Source organism: Carassius gibelio, chromosome B19 (genome assembly GCF_023724105.1).
Source record: "Carassius gibelio isolate Cgi1373 ecotype wild population from Czech Republic chromosome B19, carGib1.2-hapl.c, whole genome shotgun sequence".
NCBI lineage: Eukaryota > Metazoa > Chordata > Actinopteri > Cypriniformes > Cyprinidae > Carassius > Carassius gibelio.
Genome location: NC_068414.1, coordinates 6,327,467 through 6,354,116, shown reverse-complemented (window position 1 = coordinate 6,354,116; position 26,650 = coordinate 6,327,467). Strand labels below are relative to the sequence as shown.

The following is a 26,650-nucleotide window of genomic DNA, read 5'->3' as shown; positions in this document are numbered from 1 at the left end:
AAGCGGATACAGACTGGATCTGGTGGCTACGGTGACCTCGGAATAAGGGATTTCTTTAAAAGACTTTTTTTTTCATATAAGATTTTATCCAACTTTTCAGATAGAGGCATGAGAAAGAGATTGCCTTGATTGGGCTTTTGGTTATTGGTGGACCGAGAGGACTTTTTTGAGTTTTACTCCTCCCTTTTGGAGTGGGGGGGGGGGGTGCTGACGAAACACATGTGGGCAGGCATTGTCACCCTTGATGACCCTTGGCGAGTGTAGTAGTTTAACAGAGGCAGCGCACAGGCCCGAGGGTTTGGAGACACAGCTCGAGTTTCTCTTCATTGTCGCATAAATCTTTCGCCTTTTACTAAAGATTTCCGTGGAGGGGAACTTTTGCGAGTGACCTGTATTTTTGGGTGCTCTGCTCACAGCAGAGCTACATCGAAATGTCAAGAGCAGAATCAGTTTGACCGTCCGGCAGCATGCTGCGAGAGGGCTTGCCACTGGTCATCGTCTGAATAGGCACTCTCTGCGTTTGACCACTTCGTGTTTATTTAGCCGGATGGGAAGGCAGCGCTTTCTTGTACGTGACGGGATGCAAATTCTTGAAGGCTCTCTTTAGTGACGGGTCCAAACAAAGATCTCATCTGCTCCTCTAGCCCTATCGGCGACTCGTGCACTTCGAGCCTTCTTAGTGACGGCGCAAGTTGCTGACTGCTGACTGCGTTGGTGGTATAGTGGTGAGCATAGCTGCCTTCCAAGCAGTTGACCCGGGTTCGATTCCCGGCCAACGCATGTCCTTTGGCTCGGGCTGACGTCGAAGCAGAACTCCTTCTGTGACCTGCGACTCCAACCAAACATTTTGGATGGATCATTCGGAAGACGAAAAGAACCAGCTCTCCCCGTCGGGGAATCGAACCCCGGTCTTCCGCGTGACAGGCGGAGATACTGTCCACTATACTAACGAGGAGCCGTGCATGCTGCCGTTTCTCCCCCAACTGACGGCACTGCACTGACATAACTAAACAATGCATGGCTTCTTCTGACGCAGACCCAGCCCTAGCACCGTAAAATTTCTGATGGACCCATCATTAGCTGAAGTCGCATAACACTTGGAACACTACCCGTAGCAGGGGTCATTGTTTGGACTCTTTTTTTTTTTTTTTTTTTTTAAATTGCGCTTTAAACAAAAAGTATTGCGTCAATGCAACTGAACAACATTAATTAGGAACACAGTGCGTCAAAAAGCAAAATGACAGTTAAAGGCATTTCGTTATTGAACTCTTTGATGACATCATTCAGCTAAGTTCAGTTTAAATAGTATCTGTGCAATAATTTGCAATCAAGTCAACGATATCGCTGTACATGAAGTGTCCCCAGCTCCGCCTGCCAGAAGCGACAGAGGCAAGAAACCAAAACTCGATCGGTGAAAGGATGGAGAAAAAACCGGGTGAGAAACCAGGCTCAGTCGGGGAGACAGTTCTCCCCTTGTCAGACGAAACCAGTAGATCAGCTCCAGGCTGCAGGAATGTCAGACTGTGCAGAAGAATCATCTGTTTCCTGTGGTCTTGTCCAGGTGGTCTTTACAAGGGATTTGTATCTGCGGCTCATCTAGTTGTCACGGTCTCCGCTGTGTTTCTGGGCCATAGAGGTCCTTTCTAGGTGTTGATCCACCATCTTCTCTGGATACGGACTGGATCCGGGTGACTGAAGCGGATACAGACTGGATCTGGTGGCTACGGTGACCTCGGAATAAGGGATTTCTTTAAAAGACTTTTTTTTTCATATAAGATTTTATCCAACTTTTCAGATAGAGGCATGAGAAAGAGATTGCCTTGATTGGGCTTTTGGTTATTATAGGCACTCTCTGCGTTTGACCACTTCGTGTTTATTTAGCCGGATGGGAAGGCAGCGCTTTCTTGTACGTGACGGGATGCAAATTCTTGAAGGCTCTCTTTAGTGACGGGTCCAAACAAAGATCTCATCTGCTCCTCTAGCCCTATCGGCGACTCGTGCACTTCGAGCCTTCTTAGTGACGGCGCAAGTTGCTGACTGCTGACTGCGTTGGTGGTATAGTGGTGAGCATAGCTGCCTTCCAAGCAGTTGGAGAGAGCAGTGCGCATGTCCTTTGGCTCGGGCTGACGTCGAAGCAGAACTCCCTCTGTGACCTGTGCCTCCACCCAAAATTTTGGATGGAATAATTTCGGATGGACCCATCATTAGCTGAAGTCGCATAACACTTGCAACACTACCCGTAGCAGGGGTCATTGTTTGGACTCTTTTTTTTTTTTTTTTTTTTTTTAATTGCGCTTTAAACAAAAAGTATTGTGTCAATGCAACTGAACAACATTTATTAGGAACACAGTGCGTCAATAAAGCTACTGACTTCCGCCTGCGTTGGTGGTATAGTGGTGAGCATAGCTGCCTTCCAAGCAGTTGACCCGGGTTCGATTCCCGGCCAACGCATGTCCTTTGGCTCGGGCTGACGTCGAAGCAGAACTCCTTCTGTGACCTGCGACTCCAACCAAACATTTTGGATGGATCATTCGGAAGACGAAAAGAACCAGCTCTCCCCGTCGGGGAATCGAACCCCGGTCTTCCGCGTGACAGGCGGAGATACTGTCCACTATACTAACGAGGAGCCGTGCATGCTGCCGTTTCTCCCCCAACTGACGGCACTGCACTGACATAACTAAACAATGCATGGCTTCTTCTGACGCAGACCCAGCCCTAGCACCGTAAAATTTCTGATGGACCCATCATTAGCTGAAGTCGCATAACACTTGGAACACTACCCGTAGCAGGGGTCATTGTTTGGACTCTTTTTTTTTTTTTTTTTTTTTTAAATTGCGCTTTAAACAAAAAGTATTGCGTCAATGCAACTGAACAACATTAATTAGGAACACAGTGCGTCAAAAAGCAAAATGACAGTTAAAGGCATTTCGTTACTGAACTCTTTGATGACATCATTCAGCTAAGTTCAGTTTAAATAGTATCTGTGCAATAATTTGCAATCAAGTCAACGATATCGCTGTACATGAAGTGTCCCCAGCTCCGCCTGCCAGAAGCGACAGAGGGAAGAAACCAAAACTCGATCGGTGAAAGGATGGAGAAAAAACCCGGTGAGAAACCAGGCTCAGTCGGGGAGACAGTTCTCCCCTTGTCAGACGAAACCAGTAGATCAGCTCCAGGCTGCAGGAATGTCAGACTGTGCAGAAGAATCATCTGTTTCCTGTGGTCTTGTCCAGGTGGTCTTTACAAGGGATTTGTATCTGCGGCTCATCTAGTTGTCACGGTCTCCGCTGTGTTTCTGGGCCATAGAGGTCCTTTCTAGGTGTTGATCCACCATCTTCTCTGGATACGGACTGGATCCGGGTGACTGAAGCGGATACAGACTGGATCTGGTGGCTACGGTGACCTCGGAATAAGGGATTTCTTTAAAAGACTTTTTTTTTCATATAAGATTTTATCCAACTTTTCAGATAGAGGCATGAGAAAGAGATTGCCTTGATTGGGCTTTTGGTTATTGGTGGACCGAGAGGACTTTTTTGAGTTTTACTCCTCCCTTTTGGAGTGGGGGGGGGGGGTGCTGACGAAACACATGTGGGCAGGCATTGTCACCCTTGATGACCCTTGGCGAGTGTAGTAGTTTAACAGAGGCAGCGCACAGGCCCGAGGGTTTGGAGACACAGCTCGAGTTTCTCTTCATTGTCGCATAAATCTTTCGCCTTTTACTAAAGATTTCCGTGGAGGGGAACTTTTGCGAGTGACCTGTATTTTTGGGTGCTCTGCTCACAGCAGAGCTACATCGAAATGTCAAGAGCAGAATCAGTTTGACCGTCCGGCAGCATGCTGCGAGAGGGCTTGCCACTGGTCATCGTCTGAATAGGCACTCTCTGCGTTTGACCACTTCGTGTTTATTTAGCCGGATGGGAAGGCAGCGCTTTCTTGTACGTGACGGGATGCAAATTCTTGAAGGCTCTCTTTAGTGACGGGTCCAAACAAAGATCTCATCTGCTCCTCTAGCCCTATCGGCGACTCGTGCACTTCGAGCCTTCTTAGTGACGGCGCAAGTTGCTGACTGCTGACTGCGTTGGTGGTATAGTGGTGAGCATAGCTGCCTTCCAAGCAGTTGACCCGGGTTCGATTCCCGGCCAACGCATGTCCTTTGGCTCGGGCTGACGTCGAAGCAGAACTCCTTCTGTGACCTGCGACTCCAACCAAACATTTTGGATGGATCATTCGGAAGACGAAAAGAACCAGCTCTCCCCGTCGGGGAATCGAACCCCGGTCTTCCGCGTGACAGGCGGAGATACTGTCCACTATACTAACGAGGAGCCGTGCATGCTGCCGTTTCTCCCCCAACTGACGGCACTGCACTGACATAACTAAACAATGCATGGCTTCTTCTGACGCAGACCCAGCCCTAGCACCGTAAAATTTCTGATGGACCCATCATTAGCTGAAGTCGCATAACACTTGGAACACTACCCGTAGCAGGGGTCATTGTTTGGACTCTTTTTTTTTTTTTTTTTTTTTAAATTGCGCTTTAAACAAAAAGTATTGCGTCAATGCAACTGAACAACATTAATTAGGAACACAGTGCGTCAAAAAGCAAAATGACAGTTAAAGGCATTTCGTTATTGAACTCTTTGATGACATCATTCAGCTAAGTTCAGTTTAAATAGTATCTGTGCAATAATTTGCAATCAAGTCAACGATATCGCTGTACATGAAGTGTCCCCAGCTCCGCCTGCCAGAAGCGACAGAGGCAAGAAACCAAAACTCGATCGGTGAAAGGATGGAGAAAAAACCCGGTGAGAAACCAGGCTCAGTCGGGGAGACAGTTCTCCCCTTGTCAGACGAAACCAGTAGATCAGCTCCAGGCTGCAGGAATGTCAGACTGTGCAGAAGAATCATCTGTTTCCTGTGGTCTTGTCCAGGTGGTCTTTACAAGGGAGTTTGTATCTGCGGCTCATCTAGTTGTCACGGTCTCCGCTGTGTTTCTGGGCCATAGAGGTCCTTTCTAGGTGTTGATCCACCATCTTCTCTGGATACGGACTGGATCCGGGTGACTGAAGCGGATACAGACTGGATCTGGTGGCTACGGTGACCTCGGAATAAGGGATTTCTTTAAAAGACTTTTTTTTTCATATAAGATTTTATCCAACTTTTCAGATAGAGGCATGAGAAAGAGATTGCCTTGATTGGGCTTTTGGTTATTATAGGCACTCTCTGCGTTTGACCACTTCGTGTTTATTTAGCCGGATGGGAAGGCAGCGCTTTCTTGTACGTGACGGGATGCAAATTCTTGAAGGCTCTCTTTAGTGACGGGTCCAAACAAAGATCTCATCTGCTCCTCTAGCCCTATCGGCGACTCGTGCACTTCGAGCCTTCTTAGTGACGGCGCAAGTTGCTGACTGCTGACTGCGTTGGTGGTATAGTGGTGAGCATAGCTGCCTTCCAAGCAGTTGGAGAGAGCAGTGCGCATGTCCTTTGGCTCGGGCTGACGTCGAAGCAGAACTCCCTCTGTGACCTGTGCCTCCACCCAAAATTTTGGATGGAATAATTTCGGATGGACCCATCATTAGCTGAAGTCGCATAACACTTGCAACACTACCCGTAGCAGGGGTCATTGTTTGGACTCTTTTTTTTTTTTTTTTTTTTTTAATTGCGCTTTAAACAAAAAGTATTGTGTCAATGCAACTGAACAACATTTATTAGGAACACAGTGCGTCAATAAAGCTACTGACTTCCGCCTGCGTTGGTGGTATAGTGGTGAGCATAGCTGCCTTCCAAGCAGTTGACCCGGGTTCGATTCCCGGCCAACGCATGTCCTTTGGCTCGGGCTGACGTCGAAGCAGAACTCCTTCTGTGACCTGCGACTCCAACCAAACATTTTGGATGGATCATTCGGAAGACGAAAAGAACCAGCTCTCCCCGTCGGGGAATCGAACCCCGGTCTTCCGCGTGACAGGCGGAGATACTGTCCACTATACTAACGAGGAGCCGTGCATGCTGCCGTTTCTCCCCCAACTGACGGCACTGCACTGACATAACTAAACAATGCATGGCTTCTTCTGACGCAGACCCAGCCCTAGCACCGTAAAATTTCTGATGGACCCATCATTAGCTGAAGTCGCATAACACTTGGAACACTACCCGTAGCAGGGGTCATTGTTTGGACTCTTTTTTTTTTTTTTTTTTTTTTAAATTGCGCTTTAAACAAAAAGTATTGCGTCAATGCAACTGAACAACATTAATTAGGAACACAGTGCGTCAAAAAGCAAAATGACAGTTAAAGGCATTTCGTTATTGAACTCTTTGATGACATCATTCAGCTAAGTTCAGTTTAAATAGTATCTGTGCAATAATTTGCAATCAAGTCAACGATATCGCTGTACATGAAGTGTCCCCAGCTCCGCCTGCCAGAAGCGACAGAGGGAAGAAACCAAAACTCGATCGGTGAAAGGATGGAGAAAAAACCCGGTGAGAAACCAGGCTCAGTCGGGGAGACAGTTCTCCCCTTGTCAGACGAAACCAGTAGATCAGCTCCAGGCTGCAGGAATGTCAGACTGTGCAGAAGAATCATCTGTTTCCTGTGGTCTTGTCCAGGTGGTCTTTACAAGGGATTTGTATCTGCGGCTCATCTAGTTGTCACGGTCTCCGCTGTGTTTCTGGGCCATAGAGGTCCTTTCTAGGTGTTGATCCACCATCTTCTCTGGATACGGACTGGATCCGGGTGACTGAAGCGGATACAGACTGGATCTGGTGGCTACGGTGACCTCGGAATAAGGGATTTCTTTAAAAGACTTTTTTTTTCATATAAGATTTTATCCAACTTTTCAGATAGAGGCATGAGAAAGAGATTGCCTTGATTGGGCTTTTGGTTATTGGTGGACCGAGAGGACTTTTTTGAGTTTTACTCCTCCCTTTTGGAGTGGGGGGGGGGGGGGGGGTGCTGACGAAACACATGTGGGCAGGCATTGTCACCCTTGATGACCCTTGGCGAGTGTAGTAGTTTAACAGAGGCAGTGCACAGGCCCGAGGGTTTGGAGACACAGCTCGAGTTTCTCTTCATTGTCGCATAAATCTTTCGCCTTTTACTAAAGATTTCCGTGGAGGGGAACTTTTGCGAGTGACCTGTATTTTTGGGTGCTCTGCTCACAGCAGAGCTACATCGAAATGTCAAGAGCAGAATCAGTTTGACCGTCCGGCAGCATGCTGCGAGAGGGCTTGCCACTGGTCATCGTCTGAATAGGCACTCTCTGCGTTTGACCACTTCGTGTTTATTTAGCCGGATGGGAAGGCAGCGCTTTCTTGTACGTGACGGGATGCAAATTCTTGAAGGCTCTCTTTAGTGACGGGTCCAAACAAAGATCTCATCTGCTCCTCTAGCCCTATCGGCGACTCGTGCACTTCGAGCCTTCTTAGTGACGGCGCAAGTTGCTGACTGCTGACTGCGTTGGTGGTATAGTGGTGAGCATAGCTGCCTTCCAAGCAGTTGGAGAGAGCAGTGCGCATGTCCTTTGGCTCGGGCTGACGTCGAAGCAGAACTCCCTCTGTGACCTGTGCCTCCACCCAAAATTTTGGATGGAATAATTTCGGATGGACCCATCATTAGCTGAAGTCGCATAACACTTGCAACACTACCCGTAGCAGGGGTCATTGTTTGGACTCTTTTTTTTTTTTTTTTTTTTTTAATTGCGCTTTAAACAAAAAGTATTGTGTCAATGCAACTGAACAACATTTATTAGGAACACAGTGCGTCAATAAAGCTACTGACTTCCGCCTGCGTTGGTGGTATAGTGGTGAGCATAGCTGCCTTCCAAGCAGTTGACCCGGGTTCGATTCCCGGCCAACGCATGTCCTTTGGCTCGGGCTGACGTCGAAGCAGAACTCCTTCTGTGACCTGCGACTCCAACCAAACATTTTGGATGGATCATTCGGAAGACGAAAAGAACCAGCTCTCCCCGTCGGGGAATCGAACCCCGGTCTTCCGCGTGACAGGCGGAGATACTGTCCACTATACTAACGAGGAGCCGTGCATGCTGCCGTTTCTCCCCCAACTGACGGCACTGCACTGACATAACTAAACAATGCATGGCTTCTTCTGACGCAGACCCAGCCCTAGCACCGTAAAATTTCTGATGGACCCATCATTAGCTGAAGTCGCATAACACTTGGAACACTACCCGTAGCAGGGGTCATTGTTTGGACTCTTTTTTTTTTTTTTTTTTTTTAAATTGCGCTTTAAACAAAAAGTATTGCGTCAATGCAACTGAACAACATTAATTAGGAACACAGTGCGTCAAAAAGCAAAATGACAGTTAAAGGCATTTCGTTATTGAACTCTTTGATGACATCATTCAGCTAAGTTCAGTTTAAATAGTATCTGTGCAATAATTTGCAATCAAGTCAACGATATCGCTGTACATGAAGTGTCCCCAGCTCCGCCTGCCAGAAGCGACAGAGGGAAGAAACCAAAACTCGATCGGTGAAAGGATGGAGAAAAAACCCGGTGAGAAACCAGGCTCAGTCGGGGAGACAGTTCTCCCCTTGTCAGACGAAACCAGTAGATCAGCTCCAGGCTGCAGGAATGTCAGACTGTGCAGAAGAATCATCTGTTTCCTGTGGTCTTGTCCAGGTGGTCTTTACAAGGGATTTGTATCTGCGGCTCATCTAGTTGTCACGGTCTCCGCTGTGTTTCTGGGCCATAGAGGTCCTTTCTAGGTGTTGATCCACCATCTTCTCTGGATACGGACTGGATCCGGGTGACTGAAGCGGATACAGACTGGATCTGGTGGCTACGGTGACCTCGGAATAAGGGATTTCTTTAAAAGACTTTTTTTTTCATATAAGATTTTATCCAACTTTTCAGATAGAGGCATGAGAAAGAGATTGCCTTGATTGGGCTTTTGGTTATTGGTGGACCGAGAGGACTTTTTTGAGTTTTACTCCTCCCTTTTGGAGTGGGGGGGGGGGTGCTGACGAAACACATGTGGGCAGGCATTGTCACCCTTGATGACCCTTGGCGAGTGTAGTAGTTTAACAGAGGCAGCGCACAGGCCCGAGGGTTTGGAGACACAGCTCGAGTTTCTCTTCATTGTCGCATAAATCTTTCGCCTTTTACTAAAGATTTCCGTGGAGGGGAACTTTTGCGAGTGACCTGTATTTTTGGGTGCTCTGCTCACAGCAGAGCTACATCGAAATGTCAAGAGCAGAATCAGTTTGACCGTCCGGCAGCATGCTGCGAGAGGGCTTGCCACTGGTCATCGTCTGAATAGGCACTCTCTGCGTTTGACCACTTCGTGTTTATTTAGCCGGATGGGAAGGCAGCGCTTTCTTGTACGTGACGGGATGCAAATTCTTGAAGGCTCTCTTTAGTGACGGGTCCAAACAAAGATCTCATCTGCTCCTCTAGCCCTATCGGCGACTCGTGCACTTCGAGCCTTCTTAGTGACGGCGCAAGTTGCTGACTGCTGACTGCGTTGGTGGTATAGTGGTGAGCATAGCTGCCTTCCAAGCAGTTGACCCGGGTTCGATTCCCGGCCAACGCATGTCCTTTGGCTCGGGCTGACGTCGAAGCAGAACTCCTTCTGTGACCTGCGACTCCAACCAAACATTTTGGATGGATCATTCGGAAGACGAAAAGAACCAGCTCTCCCCGTCGGGGAATCGAACCCCGGTCTTCCGCGTGACAGGCGGAGATACTGTCCACTATACTAACGAGGAGCCGTGCATGCTGCCGTTTCTCCCCCAACTGACGGCACTGCACTGACATAACTAAACAATGCATGGCTTCTTCTGACGCAGACCCAGCCCTAGCACCGTAAAATTTCTGATGGACCCATCATTAGCTGAAGTCGCATAACACTTGGAACACTACCCGTAGCAGGGGTCATTGTTTGGACTCTTTTTTTTTTTTTTTTTTTTTAAATTGCGCTTTAAACAAAAAGTATTGCGTCAATGCAACTGAACAACATTAATTAGGAACACAGTGCGTCAAAAAGCAAAATGACAGTTAAAGGCATTTCGTTATTGAACTCTTTGATGACATCATTCAGCTAAGTTCAGTTTAAATAGTATCTGTGCAATAATTTGCAATCAAGTCAACGATATCGCTGTACATGAAGTGTCCCCAGCTCCGCCTGCCAGAAGCGACAGAGGCAAGAAACCAAAACTCGATCGGTGAAAGGATGGAGAAAAAACCGGGTGAGAAACCAGGCTCAGTCGGGGAGACAGTTCTCCCCTTGTCAGACGAAACCAGTAGATCAGCTCCAGGCTGCAGGAATGTCAGACTGTGCAGAAGAATCATCTGTTTCCTGTGGTCTTGTCCAGGTGGTCTTTACAAGGGATTTGTATCTGCGGCTCATCTAGTTGTCACGGTCTCCGCTGTGTTTCTGGGCCATAGAGGTCCTTTCTAGGTGTTGATCCACCATCTTCTCTGGATACGGACTGGATCCGGGTGACTGAAGCGGATACAGACTGGATCTGGTGGCTACGGTGACCTCGGAATAAGGGATTTCTTTAAAAGACTTTTTTTTTCATATAAGATTTTATCCAACTTTTCAGATAGAGGCATGAGAAAGAGATTGCCTTGATTGGGCTTTTGGTTATTATAGGCACTCTCTGCGTTTGACCACTTCGTGTTTATTTAGCCGGATGGGAAGGCAGCGCTTTCTTGTACGTGACGGGATGCAAATTCTTGAAGGCTCTCTTTAGTGACGGGTCCAAACAAAGATCTCATCTGCTCCTCTAGCCCTATCGGCGACTCGTGCACTTCGAGCCTTCTTAGTGACGGCGCAAGTTGCTGACTGCTGACTGCGTTGGTGGTATAGTGGTGAGCATAGCTGCCTTCCAAGCAGTTGGAGAGAGCAGTGCGCATGTCCTTTGGCTCGGGCTGACGTCGAAGCAGAACTCCCTCTGTGACCTGTGCCTCCACCCAAAATTTTGGATGGAATAATTTCGGATGGACCCATCATTAGCTGAAGTCGCATAACACTTGCAACACTACCCGTAGCAGGGGTCATTGTTTGGACTCTTTTTTTTTTTTTTTTTTTTTTTAATTGCGCTTTAAACAAAAAGTATTGTGTCAATGCAACTGAACAACATTTATTAGGAACACAGTGCGTCAATAAAGCTACTGACTTCCGCCTGCGTTGGTGGTATAGTGGTGAGCATAGCTGCCTTCCAAGCAGTTGACCCGGGTTCGATTCCCGGCCAACGCATGTCCTTTGGCTCGGGCTGACGTCGAAGCAGAACTCCTTCTGTGACCTGCGACTCCAACCAAACATTTTGGATGGATCATTCGGAAGACGAAAAGAACCAGCTCTCCCCGTCGGGGAATCGAACCCCGGTCTTCCGCGTGACAGGCGGAGATACTGTCCACTATACTAACGAGGAGCCGTGCATGCTGCCGTTTCTCCCCCAACTGACGGCACTGCACTGACATAACTAAACAATGCATGGCTTCTTCTGACGCAGACCCAGCCCTAGCACCGTAAAATTTCTGATGGACCCATCATTAGCTGAAGTCGCATAACACTTGGAACACTACCCGTAGCAGGGGTCATTGTTTGGACTCTTTTTTTTTTTTTTTTTTTTTTAAATTGCGCTTTAAACAAAAAGTATTGCGTCAATGCAACTGAACAACATTAATTAGGAACACAGTGCGTCAAAAAGCAAAATGACAGTTAAAGGCATTTCGTTACTGAACTCTTTGATGACATCATTCAGCTAAGTTCAGTTTAAATAGTATCTGTGCAATAATTTGCAATCAAGTCAACGATATCGCTGTACATGAAGTGTCCCCAGCTCCGCCTGCCAGAAGCGACAGAGGGAAGAAACCAAAACTCGATCGGTGAAAGGATGGAGAAAAAACCCGGTGAGAAACCAGGCTCAGTCGGGGAGACAGTTCTCCCCTTGTCAGACGAAACCAGTAGATCAGCTCCAGGCTGCAGGAATGTCAGACTGTGCAGAAGAATCATCTGTTTCCTGTGGTCTTGTCCAGGTGGTCTTTACAAGGGATTTGTATCTGCGGCTCATCTAGTTGTCACGGTCTCCGCTGTGTTTCTGGGCCATAGAGGTCCTTTCTAGGTGTTGATCCACCATCTTCTCTGGATACGGACTGGATCCGGGTGACTGAAGCGGATACAGACTGGATCTGGTGGCTACGGTGACCTCGGAATAAGGGATTTCTTTAAAAGACTTTTTTTTTCATATAAGATTTTATCCAACTTTTCAGATAGAGGCATGAGAAAGAGATTGCCTTGATTGGGCTTTTGGTTATTGGTGGACCGAGAGGACTTTTTTGAGTTTTACTCCTCCCTTTTGGAGTGGGGGGGGGGGGTGCTGACGAAACACATGTGGGCAGGCATTGTCACCCTTGATGACCCTTGGCGAGTGTAGTAGTTTAACAGAGGCAGCGCACAGGCCCGAGGGTTTGGAGACACAGCTCGAGTTTCTCTTCATTGTCGCATAAATCTTTCGCCTTTTACTAAAGATTTCCGTGGAGGGGAACTTTTGCGAGTGACCTGTATTTTTGGGTGCTCTGCTCACAGCAGAGCTACATCGAAATGTCAAGAGCAGAATCAGTTTGACCGTCCGGCAGCATGCTGCGAGAGGGCTTGCCACTGGTCATCGTCTGAATAGGCACTCTCTGCGTTTGACCACTTCGTGTTTATTTAGCCGGATGGGAAGGCAGCGCTTTCTTGTACGTGACGGGATGCAAATTCTTGAAGGCTCTCTTTAGTGACGGGTCCAAACAAAGATCTCATCTGCTCCTCTAGCCCTATCGGCGACTCGTGCACTTCGAGCCTTCTTAGTGACGGCGCAAGTTGCTGACTGCTGACTGCGTTGGTGGTATAGTGGTGAGCATAGCTGCCTTCCAAGCAGTTGACCCGGGTTCGATTCCCGGCCAACGCATGTCCTTTGGCTCGGGCTGACGTCGAAGCAGAACTCCTTCTGTGACCTGCGACTCCAACCAAACATTTTGGATGGATCATTCGGAAGACGAAAAGAACCAGCTCTCCCCGTCGGGGAATCGAACCCCGGTCTTCCGCGTGACAGGCGGAGATACTGTCCACTATACTAACGAGGAGCCGTGCATGCTGCCGTTTCTCCCCCAACTGACGGCACTGCACTGACATAACTAAACAATGCATGGCTTCTTCTGACGCAGACCCAGCCCTAGCACCGTAAAATTTCTGATGGACCCATCATTAGCTGAAGTCGCATAACACTTGGAACACTACCCGTAGCAGGGGTCATTGTTTGGACTCTTTTTTTTTTTTTTTTTTTTTAAATTGCGCTTTAAACAAAAAGTATTGCGTCAATGCAACTGAACAACATTAATTAGGAACACAGTGCGTCAAAAAGCAAAATGACAGTTAAAGGCATTTCGTTATTGAACTCTTTGATGACATCATTCAGCTAAGTTCAGTTTAAATAGTATCTGTGCAATAATTTGCAATCAAGTCAACGATATCGCTGTACATGAAGTGTCCCCAGCTCCGCCTGCCAGAAGCGACAGAGGCAAGAAACCAAAACTCGATCGGTGAAAGGATGGAGAAAAAACCCGGTGAGAAACCAGGCTCAGTCGGGGAGACAGTTCTCCCCTTGTCAGACGAAACCAGTAGATCAGCTCCAGGCTGCAGGAATGTCAGACTGTGCAGAAGAATCATCTGTTTCCTGTGGTCTTGTCCAGGTGGTCTTTACAAGGGATTTGTATCTGCGGCTCATCTAGTTGTCACGGTCTCCGCTGTGTTTCTGGGCCATAGAGGTCCTTTCTAGGTGTTGATCCACCATCTTCTCTGGATACGGACTGGATCCGGGTGACTGAAGCGGATACAGACTGGATCTGGTGGCTACGGTGACCTCGGAATAAGGGATTTCTTTAAAAGACTTTTTTTTTCATATAAGATTTTATCCAACTTTTCAGATAGAGGCATGAGAAAGAGATTGCCTTGATTGGGCTTTTGGTTATTGGTGGACCGAGAGGACTTTTTTGAGTTTTACTCCTCCCTTTTGGAGTGGGGGGGGGGGGGGGTGCTGACGAAACACATGTGGGCAGGCATTGTCACCCTTGATGACCCTTGGCGAGTGTAGTAGTTTAACAGAGGCAGCGCACAGGCCCGAGGGTTTGGAGACACAGCTCGAGTTTCTCTTCATTGTCGCATAAATCTTTCGCCTTTTACTAAAGATTTCCGTGGAGGGGAACTTTTGCGAGTGACCTGTATTTTTGGGTGCTCTGCTCACAGCAGAGCTACATCGAAATGTCAAGAGCAGAATCAGTTTGACCGTCCGGCAGCATGCTGCGAGAGGGCTTGCCACTGGTCATCGTCTGAATAGGCACTCTCTGCGTTTGACCACTTCGTGTTTATTTAGCCGGATGGGAAGGCAGCGCTTTCTTGTACGTGACGGGATGCAAATTCTTGAAGGCTCTCTTTAGTGACGGGTCCAAACAAAGATCTCATCTGCTCCTCTAGCCCTATCGGCGACTCGTGCACTTCGAGCCTTCTTAGTGACGGCGCAAGTTGCTGACTGCTGACTGCGTTGGTGGTATAGTGGTGAGCATAGCTGCCTTCCAAGCAGTTGACCCGGGTTCGATTCCCGGCCAACGCATGTCCTTTGGCTCGGGCTGACGTCGAAGCAGAACTCCTTCTGTGACCTGCGACTCCAACCAAACATTTTGGATGGATCATTCGGAAGACGAAAAGAACCAGCTCTCCCCGTCGGGGAATCGAACCCCGGTCTTCCGCGTGACAGGCGGAGATACTGTCCACTATACTAACGAGGAGCCGTGCATGCTGCCGTTTCTCCCCCAACTGACGGCACTGCACTGACATAACTAAACAATGCATGGCTTCTTCTGACGCAGACCCAGCCCTAGCACCGTAAAATTTCTGATGGACCCATCATTAGCTGAAGTCGCATAACACTTGGAACACTACCCGTAGCAGGGGTCATTGTTTGGACTCTTTTTTTTTTTTTTTTTTTTTAAATTGCGCTTTAAACAAAAAGTATTGCGTCAATGCAACTGAACAACATTAATTAGGAACACAGTGCGTCAAAAAGCAAAATGACAGTTAAAGGCATTTCGTTATTGAACTCTTTGATGACATCATTCAGCTAAGTTCAGTTTAAATAGTATCTGTGCAATAATTTGCAATCAAGTCAACGATATCGCTGTACATGAAGTGTCCCCAGCTCCGCCTGCCAGAAGCGACAGAGGCAAGAAACCAAAACTCGATCGGTGAAAGGATGGAGAAAAAACCGGGTGAGAAACCAGGCTCAGTCGGGGAGACAGTTCTCCCCTTGTCAGACGAAACCAGTAGATCAGCTCCAGGCTGCAGGAATGTCAGACTGTGCAGAAGAATCATCTGTTTCCTGTGGTCTTGTCCAGGTGGTCTTTACAAGGGATTTGTATCTGCGGCTCATCTAGTTGTCACGGTCTCCGCTGTGTTTCTGGGCCATAGAGGTCCTTTCTAGGTGTTGATCCACCATCTTCTCTGGATACGGACTGGATCCGGGTGACTGAAGCGGATACAGACTGGATCTGGTGGCTACGGTGACCTCGGAATAAGGGATTTCTTTAAAAGACTTTTTTTTCATATAAGATTTTATCCAACTTTTCAGATAGAGGCATGAGAAAGAGATTGCCTTGATTGGGCTTTTGGTTATTATAGGCACTCTCTGCGTTTGACCACTTCGTGTTTATTTAGCCGGATGGGAAGGCAGCGCTTTCTTGTACGTGACGGGATGCAAATTCTTGAAGGCTCTCTTTAGTGACGGGTCCAAACAAAGATCTCATCTGCTCCTCTAGCCCTATCGGCGACTCGTGCACTTCGAGCCTTCTTAGTGACGGCGCAAGTTGCTGACTGCTGACTGCGTTGGTGGTATAGTGGTGAGCATAGCTGCCTTCCAAGCAGTTGGAGAGAGCAGTGCGCATGTCCTTTGGCTCGGGCTGACGTCGAAGCAGAACTCCCTCTGTGACCTGTGCCTCCACCCAAAATTTTGGATGGAATAATTTCGGATGGACCCATCATTAGCTGAAGTCGCATAACACTTGCAACACTACCCGTAGCAGGGGTCATTGTTTGGACTCTTTTTTTTTTTTTTTTTTTTTTAATTGCGCTTTAAACAAAAAGTATTGTGTCAATGCAACTGAACAACATTTATTAGGAACACAGTGCGTCAATAAAGCTACTGACTTCCGCCTGCGTTGGTGGTATAGTGGTGAGCATAGCTGCCTTCCAAGCAGTTGACCCGGGTTCGATTCCCGGCCAACGCATGTCCTTTGGCTCGGGCTGACGTCGAAGCAGAACTCCTTCTGTGACCTGCGACTCCAACCAAACATTTTGGATGGATCATTCGGAAGACGAAAAGAACCAGCTCTCCCCGTCGGGGAATCGAACCCCGGTCTTCCGCGTGACAGGCGGAGATACTGTCCACTATACTAACGAGGAGCCGTGCATGCTGCCGTTTCTCCCCCAACTGACGGCACTGCACTGACATAACTAAACAATGCATGGCTTCTTCTGACGCAGACCCAGCCCTAGCACCGTAAAATTTCTGATGGACCCATCATTAGCTGAAGTCGCATAACACTTGGAACACTACCCGTAGCAGGGGTCATTGTTTGGACTCTTTTTTTTTTTTTTTTTTTTTTAAATTGCGCTTTAAACAAAAAGTATTGCGTCAATGCAACTGAACAACATTAATTAGGAACACAGTGCGTCAAAAAGCAAAATGACAGTTAAAGGCATTTCGTTATTGAACTCTTTGATGACATCATTCAGCTAAGTTCAGTTTAAATAGTATCTGTGCAATAATTTGCAATCAAGTCAACGATATCGCTGTACATGAAGTGTCCCCAGCTCCGCCTGCCAGAAGCGACAGAGGGAAGAAACCAAAACTCGATCGGTGAAAGGATGGAGAAAAAACCCGGTGAGAAACCAGGCTCAGTCGGGGAGACAGTTCTCCCCTTGTCAGACGAAACCAGTAGATCAGCTCCAGGCTGCAGGAATGTCAGACTGTGCAGAAGAATCATCTGTTTCCTGTGGTCTTGTCCAGGTGGTCTTTACAAGGGATTTGTATCTGCGGCTCATCTAGTTGTCACGGTCTCCGCTGTGTTTCTGGGCCATAGAGGTCCTTTCTAGGTGTTGATCCACCATCTTCTCTGGATACGGACTGGATCCGGGTGACTGAAGCGGATACAGACTGGATCTGGTGGCTACGGTGACCTCGGAATAAGGGATTTCTTTAAAAGACTTTTTTTTTCATATAAGATTTTATCCAACTTTTCAGATAGAGGCATGAGAAAGAGATTGCCTTGATTGGGCTTTTGGTTATTGGTGGACCGAGAGGACTTTTTTGAGTTTTACTCCTCCCTTTTGGAGTGGGGGGGGGGGGGGTGCTGACGAAACACATGTGGGCAGGCATTGTCACCCTTGATGACCCTTGGCGAGTGTAGTAGTTTAACAGAGGCAGCGCACAGGCCCGAGGGTTTGGAGACACAGCTCGAGTTTCTCTTCATTGTCGCATAAATCTTTCGCCTTTTACTAAAGATTTCCGTGGAGGGGAACTTTTGCGAGTGACCTGTATTTTTGGGTGCTCTGCTCACAGCAGAGCTACATCGAAATGTCAAGAGCAGAATCAGTTTGACCGTCCGGCAGCATGCTGCGAGAGGGCTTGCCACTGATCATCGTCTGAATAGGCACTCTCTGCGTTTGACCACTTCGTGTTTATTTAGCCGGATGGGAAGGCAGCGCTTTCTTGTACGTGACGGGATGCAAATTCTTGAAGGCTCTCTTTAGTGACGGGTCCAAACAAAGATCTCATCTGCTCCTCTAGCCCTATCGGCGACTCGTGCACTTCGAGCCTTCTTAGTGACGGCGCAAGTTGCTGACTGCTGACTGCGTTGGTGGTATAGTGGTGAGCATAGCTGCCTTCCAAGCAGTTGACCCGGGTTCGATTCCCGGCCAACGCATGTCCTTTGGCTCGGGCTGACGTCGAAGCAGAACTCCTTCTGTGACCTGCGACTCCAACCAAACATTTTGGATGGATCATTCGGAAGACGAAAAGAACCAGCTCTCCCCGTCGGGGAATCGAACCCCGGTCTTCCGCGTGACAGGCGGAGATACTGTCCACTATACTAACGAGGAGCCGTGCATGCTGCCGTTTCTCCCCCAACTGACGGCACTGCACTGACATAACTAAACAATGCATGGCTTCTTCTGACGCAGACCCAGCCCTAGCACCGTAAAATTTCTGATGGACCCATCATTAGCTGAAGTCGCATAACACTTGGAACACTACCCGTAGCAGGGGTCATTGTTTGGACTCTTTTTTTTTTTTTTTTTTTTTAAATTGCGCTTTAAACAAAAAGTATTGCGTCAATGCAACTGAACAACATTAATTAGGAACACAGTGCGTCAAAAAGCAAAATGACAGTTAAAGGCATTTCGTTATTGAACTCTTTGATGACATCATTCAGCTAAGTTCAGTTTAAATAGTATCTGTGCAATAATTTGCAATCAAGTCAACGATATCGCTGTACATGAAGTGTCCCCAGCTCCGCCTGCCAGAAGCGACAGAGGCAAGAAACCAAAACTCGATCGGTGAAAGGATGGAGAAAAAACCGGGTGAGAAACCAGGCTCAGTCGGGGAGACAGTTCTCCCCTTGTCAGACGAAACCAGTAGATCAGCTCCAGGCTGCAGGAATGTCAGACTGTGCAGAAGAATCATCTGTTTCCTGTGGTCTTGTCCAGGTGGTCTTTACAAGGGATTTGTATCTGCGGCTCATCTAGTTGTCACGGTCTCCGCTGTGTTTCTGGGCCATAGAGGTCCTTTCTAGGTGTTGATCCACCATCTTCTCTGGATACGGACTGGATCCGGGTGACTGAAGCGGATACAGACTGGATCTGGTGGCTACGGTGACCTCGGAATAAGGGATTTCTTTAAAAGACTTTTTTTTCATATAAGATTTTATCCAACTTTTCAGATAGAGGCATGAGAAAGAGATTGCCTTGATTGGGCTTTTGGTTATTATAGGCACTCTCTGCGTTTGACCACTTCGTGTTTATTTAGCCGGATGGGAAGGCAGCGCTTTCTTGTACGTGACGGGATGCAAATTCTTGAAGGCTCTCTTTAGTGACGGGTCCAAACAAAGATCTCATCTGCTCCTCTAGCCCTATCGGCGACTCGTGCACTTCGAGCCTTCTTAGTGACGGCGCAAGTTGCTGACTGCTGACTGCGTTGGTGGTATAGTGGTGAGCATAGCTGCCTTCCAAGCAGTTGGAGAGAGCAGTGCGCATGTCCTTTGGCTCGGGCTGACGTCGAAGCAGAACTCCCTCTGTGACCTGTGCCTCCACCCAAAATTTTGGATGGAATAATTTCGGATGGACCCATCATTAGCTGAAGTCGCATAACACTTGCAACACTACCCGTAGCAGGGGTCATTGTTTGGACTCTTTTTTTTTTTTTTTTTTTTTTAATTGCGCTTTAAACAAAAAGTATTGTGTCAATGCAACTGAACAACATTTATTAGGAACACAGTGCGTCAATAAAGCTACTGACTTCCGCCTGCGTTGGTGGTATAGTGGTGAGCATAGCTGCCTTCCAAGCAGTTGACCCGGGTTCGATTCCCGGCCAACGCATGTCCTTTGGCTCGGGCTGACGTCGAAGCAGAACTCCTTCTGTGACCTGCGACTCCAACCAAACATTTTGGATGGATCATTCGGAAGACGAAAAGAACCAGCTCTCCCCGTCGGGGAATCGAACCCCGGTCTTCCGCGTGACAGGCGGAGATACTGTCCACTATACTAACGAGGAGCCGTGCATGCTGCCGTTTCTCCCCCAACTGACGGCACTGCACTGACATAACTAAACAATGCATGGCTTCTTCTGACGCAGACCCAGCCCTAGCACCGTAAAATTTCTGATGGACCCATCATTAGCTGAAGTCGCATAACACTTGGAACACTACCCGTAGCAGGGGTCATTGTTTGGACTCTTTTTTTTTTTTTTTTTTTTTTAAATTGCGCTTTAAACAAAAAGTATTGCGTCAATGCAACTGAACAACATTAATTAGGAACACAGTGCGTCAAAAAGCAAAATGACAGTTAAAGGCATTTCGTTATTGAACTCTTTGATGACATCATTCAGCTAAGTTCAGTTTAAATAGTATCTGTGCAATAATTTGCAATCAAGTCAACGATATCGCTGTACATGAAGTGTCCCCAGCTCCGCCTGCCAGAAGCGACAGAGGGAAGAAACCAAAACTCGATCGGTGAAAGGATGGAGAAAAAACCCGGTGAGAAACCAGGCTCAGTCGGGGAGACAGTTCTCCCCTTGTCAGACGAAACCAGTAGATCAGCTCCAGGCTGCAGGAATGTCAGACTGTGCAGAAGAATCATCTGTTTCCTGTGGTCTTGTCCAGGTGGTCTTTACAAGGGATTTGTATCTGCGGCTCATCTAGTTGTCACGGTCTCCGCTGTGTTTCTGGGCCATAGAGGTCCTTTCTAGGTGTTGATCCACCATCTTCTCTGGATACGGACTGGATCCGGGTGACTGAAGCGGATACAGACTGGATCTGGTGGCTACGGTGACCTCGGAATAAGGGATTTCTTTAAAAGACTTTTTTTTTCATATAAGATTTTATCCAACTTTTCAGATAGAGGCATGAGAAAGAGATTGCCTTGATTGGGCTTTTGGTTATTGGTGGACCGAGAGGACTTTTTTGAGTTTTACTCCTCCCTTTTGGAGTGGGGGGGGGGGGGGTGCTGACGAAACACATGTGGGCAGGCATTGTCACCCTTGATGACCCTTGGCGAGTGTAGTAGTTTAACAGAGGCAGCGCACAGGCCCGAGGGTTTGGAGACACAGCTCGAGTTTCTCTTCATTGTCGCATAAATCTTTCGCCTTTTACTAAAGATTTCCGTGGAGGGGAACTTTTGCGAGTGACCTGTATTTTTGGGTGCTCTGCTCACAGCAGAGCTACATCGAAATGTCAAGAGCAGAATCAGTTTGACCGTCCGGCAGCATGCTGCGAGAGGGCTTGCCACTGATCATCGTCTGAATAGGCACTCTCTGCGTTTGACCACTTCGTGTTTATTTAGCCGGATGGGAAGGCAGCGCTTTCTTGTACGTGACGGGATGCAAATTCTTGAAGGCTCTCTTTAGTGACGGGTCCAAACAAAGATCTCATCTGCTCCTCTAGCCCTATCGGCGACTCGTGCACTTCGAGCCTTCTTAGTGACGGCGCAAGTTGCTGACTGCTGACTGCGTTGGTGGTATAGTGGTGAGCATAGCTGCCTTCCAAGCAGTTGACCCGGGTTCGATTCCCGGCCAACGCATGTCCTTTGGCTCGGGCTGACGTCGAAGCAGAACTCCTTCTGTGACCTGCGACTCCAACCAAACATTTTGGATGGATCATTCGGAAGACGAAAAGAACCAGCTCTCCCCGTCGGGGAATCGAACCCCGGTCTTCCGCGTGACAGGCGGAGATACTGTCCACTATACTAACGAGGAGCCGTGCATGCTGCCGTTTCTCCCCCAACTGACGGCACTGCACTGACATAACTAAACAATGCATGGCTTCTTCTGACGCAGACCCAGCCCTAGCACCGTAAAATTTCTGATGGACCCATCATTAGCTGAAGTCGCATAACACTTGGAACACTACCCGTAGCAGGGGTCATTGTTTGGACTCTTTTTTTTTTTTTTTTTTTTTAAATTGCGCTTTAAACAAAAAGTATTGCGTCAATGCAACTGAACAACATTAATTAGGAACACAGTGCGTCAAAAAGCAAAATGACAGTTAAAGGCATTTCGTTATTGAACTCTTTGATGACATCATTCAGCTAAGTTCAGTTTAAATAGTATCTGTGCAATAATTTGCAATCAAGTCAACGATATCGCTGTACATGAAGTGTCCCCAGCTCCGCCTGCCAGAAGCGACAGAGGCAAGAAACCAAAACTCGATCGGTGAAAGGATGGAGAAAAAACCGGGTGAGAAACCAGGCTCAGTCGGGGAGACAGTTCTCCCCTTGTCAGACGAAACCAGTAGATCAGCTCCAGGCTGCAGGAATGTCAGACTGTGCAGAAGAATCATCTGTTTCCTGTGGTCTTGTCCAGGTGGTCTTTACAAGGGATTTGTATCTGCGGCTCATCTAGTTGTCACGGTCTCCGCTGTGTTTCTGGGCCATAGAGGTCCTTTCTAGGTGTTGATCCACCATCTTCTCTGGATACGGACTGGATCCGGGTGACTGAAGCGGATACAGACTGGATCTGGTGGCTACGGTGACCTCGGAATAAGGGATTTCTTTAAAAGACTTTTTTTTTCATATAAGATTTTATCCAACTTTTCAGATAGAGGCATGAGAAAGAGATTGCCTTGATTGGGCTTTTGGTTATTATAGGCACTCTCTGCGTTTGACCACTTCGTGTTTATTTAGCCGGATGGGAAGGCAGCGCTTTCTTGTACGTGACGGGATGCAAATTCTTGAAGGCTCTCTTTAGTGACGGGTCCAAACAAAGATCTCATCTGCTCCTCTAGCCCTATCGGCGACTCGTGCACTTCGAGCCTTCTTAGTGACGGCGCAAGTTGCTGACTGCTGACTGCGTTGGTGGTATAGTGGTGAGCATAGCTGCCTTCCAAGCAGTTGGAGAGAGCAGTGCGCATGTCCTTTGGCTCGGGCTGACGTCGAAGCAGAACTCCCTCTGTGACCTGTGCCTCCACCCAAAATTTTGGATGGAATAATTTCGGATGGACCCATCATTAGCTGAAGTCGCATAACACTTGCAACACTACCCGTAGCAGGGGTCATTGTTTGGACTCTTTTTTTTTTTTTTTTTTTTTTTATTGCGCTTTAAACAAAAAGTATTGTGTCAATGCAACTGAACAACATTTATTAGGAACACAGTGCGTCAATAAAGCTACTGACTTCCGCCTGCGTTGGTGGTATAGTGGTGAGCATAGCTGCCTTCCAAGCAGTTGACCCGGGTTCGATTCCCGGCCAACGCATGTCCTTTGGCTCGGGCTGACGTCGAAGCAGAACTCCTTCTGTGACCTGCGACTCCAACCAAACATTTTGGATGGATCATTCGGAAGACGAAAAGAACCAGCTCTCCCCGTCGGGGAATCGAACCCCGGTCTTCCGCGTGACAGGCGGAGATACTGTCCACTATACTAACGAGGAGCCGTGCATGCTGCCGTTTCTCCCCCAACTGACGGCACTGCACTGACATAACTAAACAATGCATGGCTTCTTCTGACGCAGACCCAGCCCTAGCACCGTAAAATTTCTGATGGACCCATCATTAGCTGAAGTCGCATAACACTTGGAACACTACCCGTAGCAGGGGTCATTGTTTGGACTCTTTTTTTTTTTTTTTTTTTTTTTAAATTGCGCTTTAAACAAAAAGTATTGCGTCAATGCAACTGAACAACATTAATTAGGAACACAGTGCGTCAAAAAGCAAAATGACAGTTAAAGGCATTTCGTTATTGAACTCTTTGATGACATCATTCAGCTAAGTTCAGTTTAAATAGTATCTGTGCAATAATTTGCAATCAAGTCAACGATATCGCTGTACATGAAGTGTCCCCAGCTCCGCCTGCCAGAAGCGACAGAGGCAAGAAACCAAAACTCGATCGGTGAAAGGATGGAGAAAAAACCCGGTGAGAAACCAGGCTCAGTCGGGGAGACAGTTCTCCCCTTGTCAGACGAAACCAGTAGATCAGCTCCAGGCTGCAGGAATGTCAGACTGTGCAGAAGAATCATCTGTTTCCTGTGGTCTTGTCCAGGTGGTCTTTACAAGGGATTTGTATCTGCGGCTCATCTAGTTGTCACGGTCTCCGCTGTGTTTCTGGGCCATAGAGGTCCTTTCTAGGTGTTGATCCACCATCTTCTCTGGATACGGACTGGATCCGGGTGACTGAAGCGGATACAGACTGGATCTGGTGGCTACGGTGACCTCGGAATAAGGGATTTCTTTAAAAGACTTTTTTTTTCATATAAGATTTTATCCAACTTTTCAGATAGAGGCATGAGAAAGAGATTGCCTTGATTGGGCTTTTGGTTATTGGTGGACCGAGAGGACTTTTTTGAGTTTTACTCCTCCCTTTTGGAGTGGGGGGGGGGGGGGGGGTGCTGACTAAACACATGTGGGCAGGCATTGTCACCCTTGATGACCCTTGGCGAGCGTAGTAGTTTAACAGAGGCAGCGCACAGGCCCGAGGGTTTGGAGACACAGCTCGAGTTTCTCTTCATTGTCGCATAAATCTTTCGCCTTTTACTAAAGATTTCCGTGGAGGGGAACTTTTGCGAGTGACCTGTATTTTTGGGTGCTCTGCTCACAGCAGAGCTACATCGAAATGTCAAGAGCAGAATCAGTTTGACCGTCAGGCAGCATGCTGCGAGAGGGCTTGCCACTGGTCATCGTCTGAATAGGCACTCTCTGCGTTTGACCACTTCGTGTTTATTTAGCCGGATGGGAAGGCAGCGCTTTCTTGTACGTGACGGGATGCAAATTCTTGAAGGCTCTCTTTAGTGACGGGTCCAAACAAAGATCTCATCTGCTCCTCTAGCCCTATCGGCGACTCGTGCACTTCGAGCCTTCTTAGTGACGGCGCAAGTTGCTGACTGCTGACTGCGTTGGTGGTATAGTGGTGAGCATAGCTGCCTTCCAAGCAGTTGACCCGGATTCGATTCCCGGCCAACGCATATCCTTTGGCTCGGGCTGACGTCGAAGCAGAACTCCCTCTGTGACCTGTGCCTCCACCCAAAACTTTTGGATGGAATAATTTCGGATGGACCCATCATTAGCTGAAGTCGCATAACACTTGCAACACTACCGGTAGCAGGGGTCATTGTTTGGACTCTTTTTTTTTTTTTTTTTTTTTTTTAATTGCGCTTTAAACAAAAAGTATTGTGTCAATGCAACTGAACAACATTTATTAGGAACACAGTGCGTCAATAAAGCTACTGACTTCCGCCTGCGTTGGTGGTATAGTGGTGAGCATAGCTGCCTTCCAAGCAGTTGACCCGGGTTCGATTCCCGGCCAACGCATGTCCTTTGGCTCGGGCTGACGTCGAAGCAGAACTCCTTCTGTGACCTGCGACTCCAACCAAACATTTTGGATGGATCATTCGGAAGACGAAAAGAACCAGCTCTCCCCGTCGGGGAATCGAACCCCGGTCTTCCGCGTGACAGGCGGAGATACTGTCCACTATACTAACGAGGAGCCGTGCATGCTGCCGTTTCTCCCCCAACTGACGGCACTGCACTGACATAACTAAACAATGCATGGCTTCTTCTGACGCAGACCCAGCCCTAGCACCGTAAAATTTCTGATGGACCCATCATTAGCTGAAGTCGCATAACACTTGGAACACTACCCGTAGAGGGGTCATTGTTTGGACTCTTTTTTTTTTTTTTTTTTTTTAAATTGCGCTTTAAACAAAAAGTATTGCGTCAATGCAACTGAACAACATTAATTAGGAACACAGTGCGTCAAAAAGCAAAATGACAGTTAAAGGCATTTCGTTATTGAACTCTTTGATGACATCATTCAGCTAAGTTCAGTTTAAATAGTATCTGTGCAATAATTTGCAATCAAGTCAACGATATCGCTGTACATGAAGTGTCCCCAGCTCCGCCTGCCAGAAGCGACAGAGGCAAGAAACCAAAACTCGATCGGTGAAAGGATGGAGAAAAAACCCGGTGAGAAACCAGGCTCAGTCGGGGAGACAGTTCTCCCCTTGTCAGACGAAACCAGTAGATCAGCTCCAGGCTGCAGGAATGTCAGACTGTGCAGAAGAATCATCTGTTTCCTGTGGTCTTGTCCAGGTGGTCTTTACAAGGGATTTGTATCTGCGGCTCATCTAGTTGTCACGGTCTCCGCTGTGTTTCTGGGCCATAGAGGTCCTTTCTAGGTGTTGATCCACCATCTTCTCTGGATACGGACTGGATCCGGGTGACTGAAGCGGATACAGACTGGATCTGGTGGCTACGGTGACCTCGGAATAAGGGATTTCTTTAAAAGACTTTTTTTTTCATATAAGATTTTATCCAACTTTTCAGATAGAGGCATGAGAAAGAGATTGCCTTGATTGGGCTTTTGGTTATTATAGGCACTCTCTGCGTTTGACCACTTCGTGTTTATTTAGCCGGATGGGAAGGCAGCGCTTTCTTGTACGTGACGGGATGCAAATTCTTGAAGGCTCTCTTTAGTGACGGGTCCAAACAAAGATCTCATCTGCTCCTCTAGCCCTATCGGCGACTCGTGCACTTCGAGCCTTCTTAGTGACGGCGCAAGTTGCTGACTGCTGACTGCGTTGGTGGTATAGTGGTGAGCATAGCTGCCTTCCAAGCAGTTGGAGAGAGCAGTGCGCATGTCCTTTGGCTCGGGCTGACGTCGAAGCAGAACTCCCTCTGTGACCTGTGCCTCCACCCAAAACTTTTGGATGGAATAATTTCGGATGGACCCATCATTAGCTGAAGTCGCATAACACTTGCAACACTACCGGTAGCAGGGGTCATTGTTTGGACTCTTTTTTTTTTTTTTTTTTTTTTTTAATTGCGCTTTAAACAAAAAGTATTGTGTCAATGCAACTGAACAACATTTATTAGGAACACAGTGCGTCAATAAAGCTAC

The 26,650-nt window shown here is 47.6% G+C and overlaps 9 non-coding genes across 9 annotated transcripts; all 9 read left to right on the top strand.

Annotated features, from left to right (window-relative positions):
• The first annotated feature begins 308 nt into the window (after positions 1 to 308).
• LOC127980769 (U5 spliceosomal RNA) lies at positions 309 to 423 on the top strand. The gene has a single exon (XR_008159776.1). It is a non-coding gene; the product is annotated as a U5 spliceosomal RNA (small nuclear RNA).
• A 3,252-nt stretch (positions 424 to 3,675) lies between these two features.
• On the top strand, positions 3,676 to 3,790 carry LOC127980768 (U5 spliceosomal RNA). Its single transcript, XR_008159775.1, has one exon. It is a non-coding gene; the product is annotated as a U5 spliceosomal RNA (small nuclear RNA).
• A 3,257-nt stretch (positions 3,791 to 7,047) lies between these two features.
• Positions 7,048 to 7,162, top strand: LOC127980767 (U5 spliceosomal RNA). The gene has a single exon (XR_008159774.1). It is a non-coding gene; the product is annotated as a U5 spliceosomal RNA (small nuclear RNA).
• Positions 7,163 to 9,073: 1,911 nt separating this feature from the next.
• On the top strand, positions 9,074 to 9,188 carry LOC127980766 (U5 spliceosomal RNA). Its single transcript, XR_008159773.1, has one exon. It is a non-coding gene; the product is annotated as a U5 spliceosomal RNA (small nuclear RNA).
• Positions 9,189 to 12,440: 3,252 nt separating this feature from the next.
• Positions 12,441 to 12,555, top strand: LOC127980765 (U5 spliceosomal RNA). The gene has a single exon (XR_008159772.1). It is a non-coding gene; the product is annotated as a U5 spliceosomal RNA (small nuclear RNA).
• Positions 12,556 to 14,138: 1,583 nt separating this feature from the next.
• LOC127980764 (U5 spliceosomal RNA) lies at positions 14,139 to 14,253 on the top strand. The gene has a single exon (XR_008159771.1). It is a non-coding gene; the product is annotated as a U5 spliceosomal RNA (small nuclear RNA).
• Positions 14,254 to 17,505: 3,252 nt separating this feature from the next.
• Positions 17,506 to 17,620, top strand: LOC127980762 (U5 spliceosomal RNA). Its single transcript, XR_008159769.1, has one exon. It is a non-coding gene; the product is annotated as a U5 spliceosomal RNA (small nuclear RNA).
• A 3,252-nt stretch (positions 17,621 to 20,872) lies between these two features.
• Positions 20,873 to 20,987, top strand: LOC127980761 (U5 spliceosomal RNA). The gene has a single exon (XR_008159768.1). It is a non-coding gene; the product is annotated as a U5 spliceosomal RNA (small nuclear RNA).
• Positions 20,988 to 24,244: 3,257 nt separating this feature from the next.
• Positions 24,245 to 24,359, top strand: LOC127980760 (U5 spliceosomal RNA). Its single transcript, XR_008159767.1, has one exon. It is a non-coding gene; the product is annotated as a U5 spliceosomal RNA (small nuclear RNA).
• The last annotated feature ends 2,291 nt before the right edge of the window (positions 24,360 to 26,650 follow it).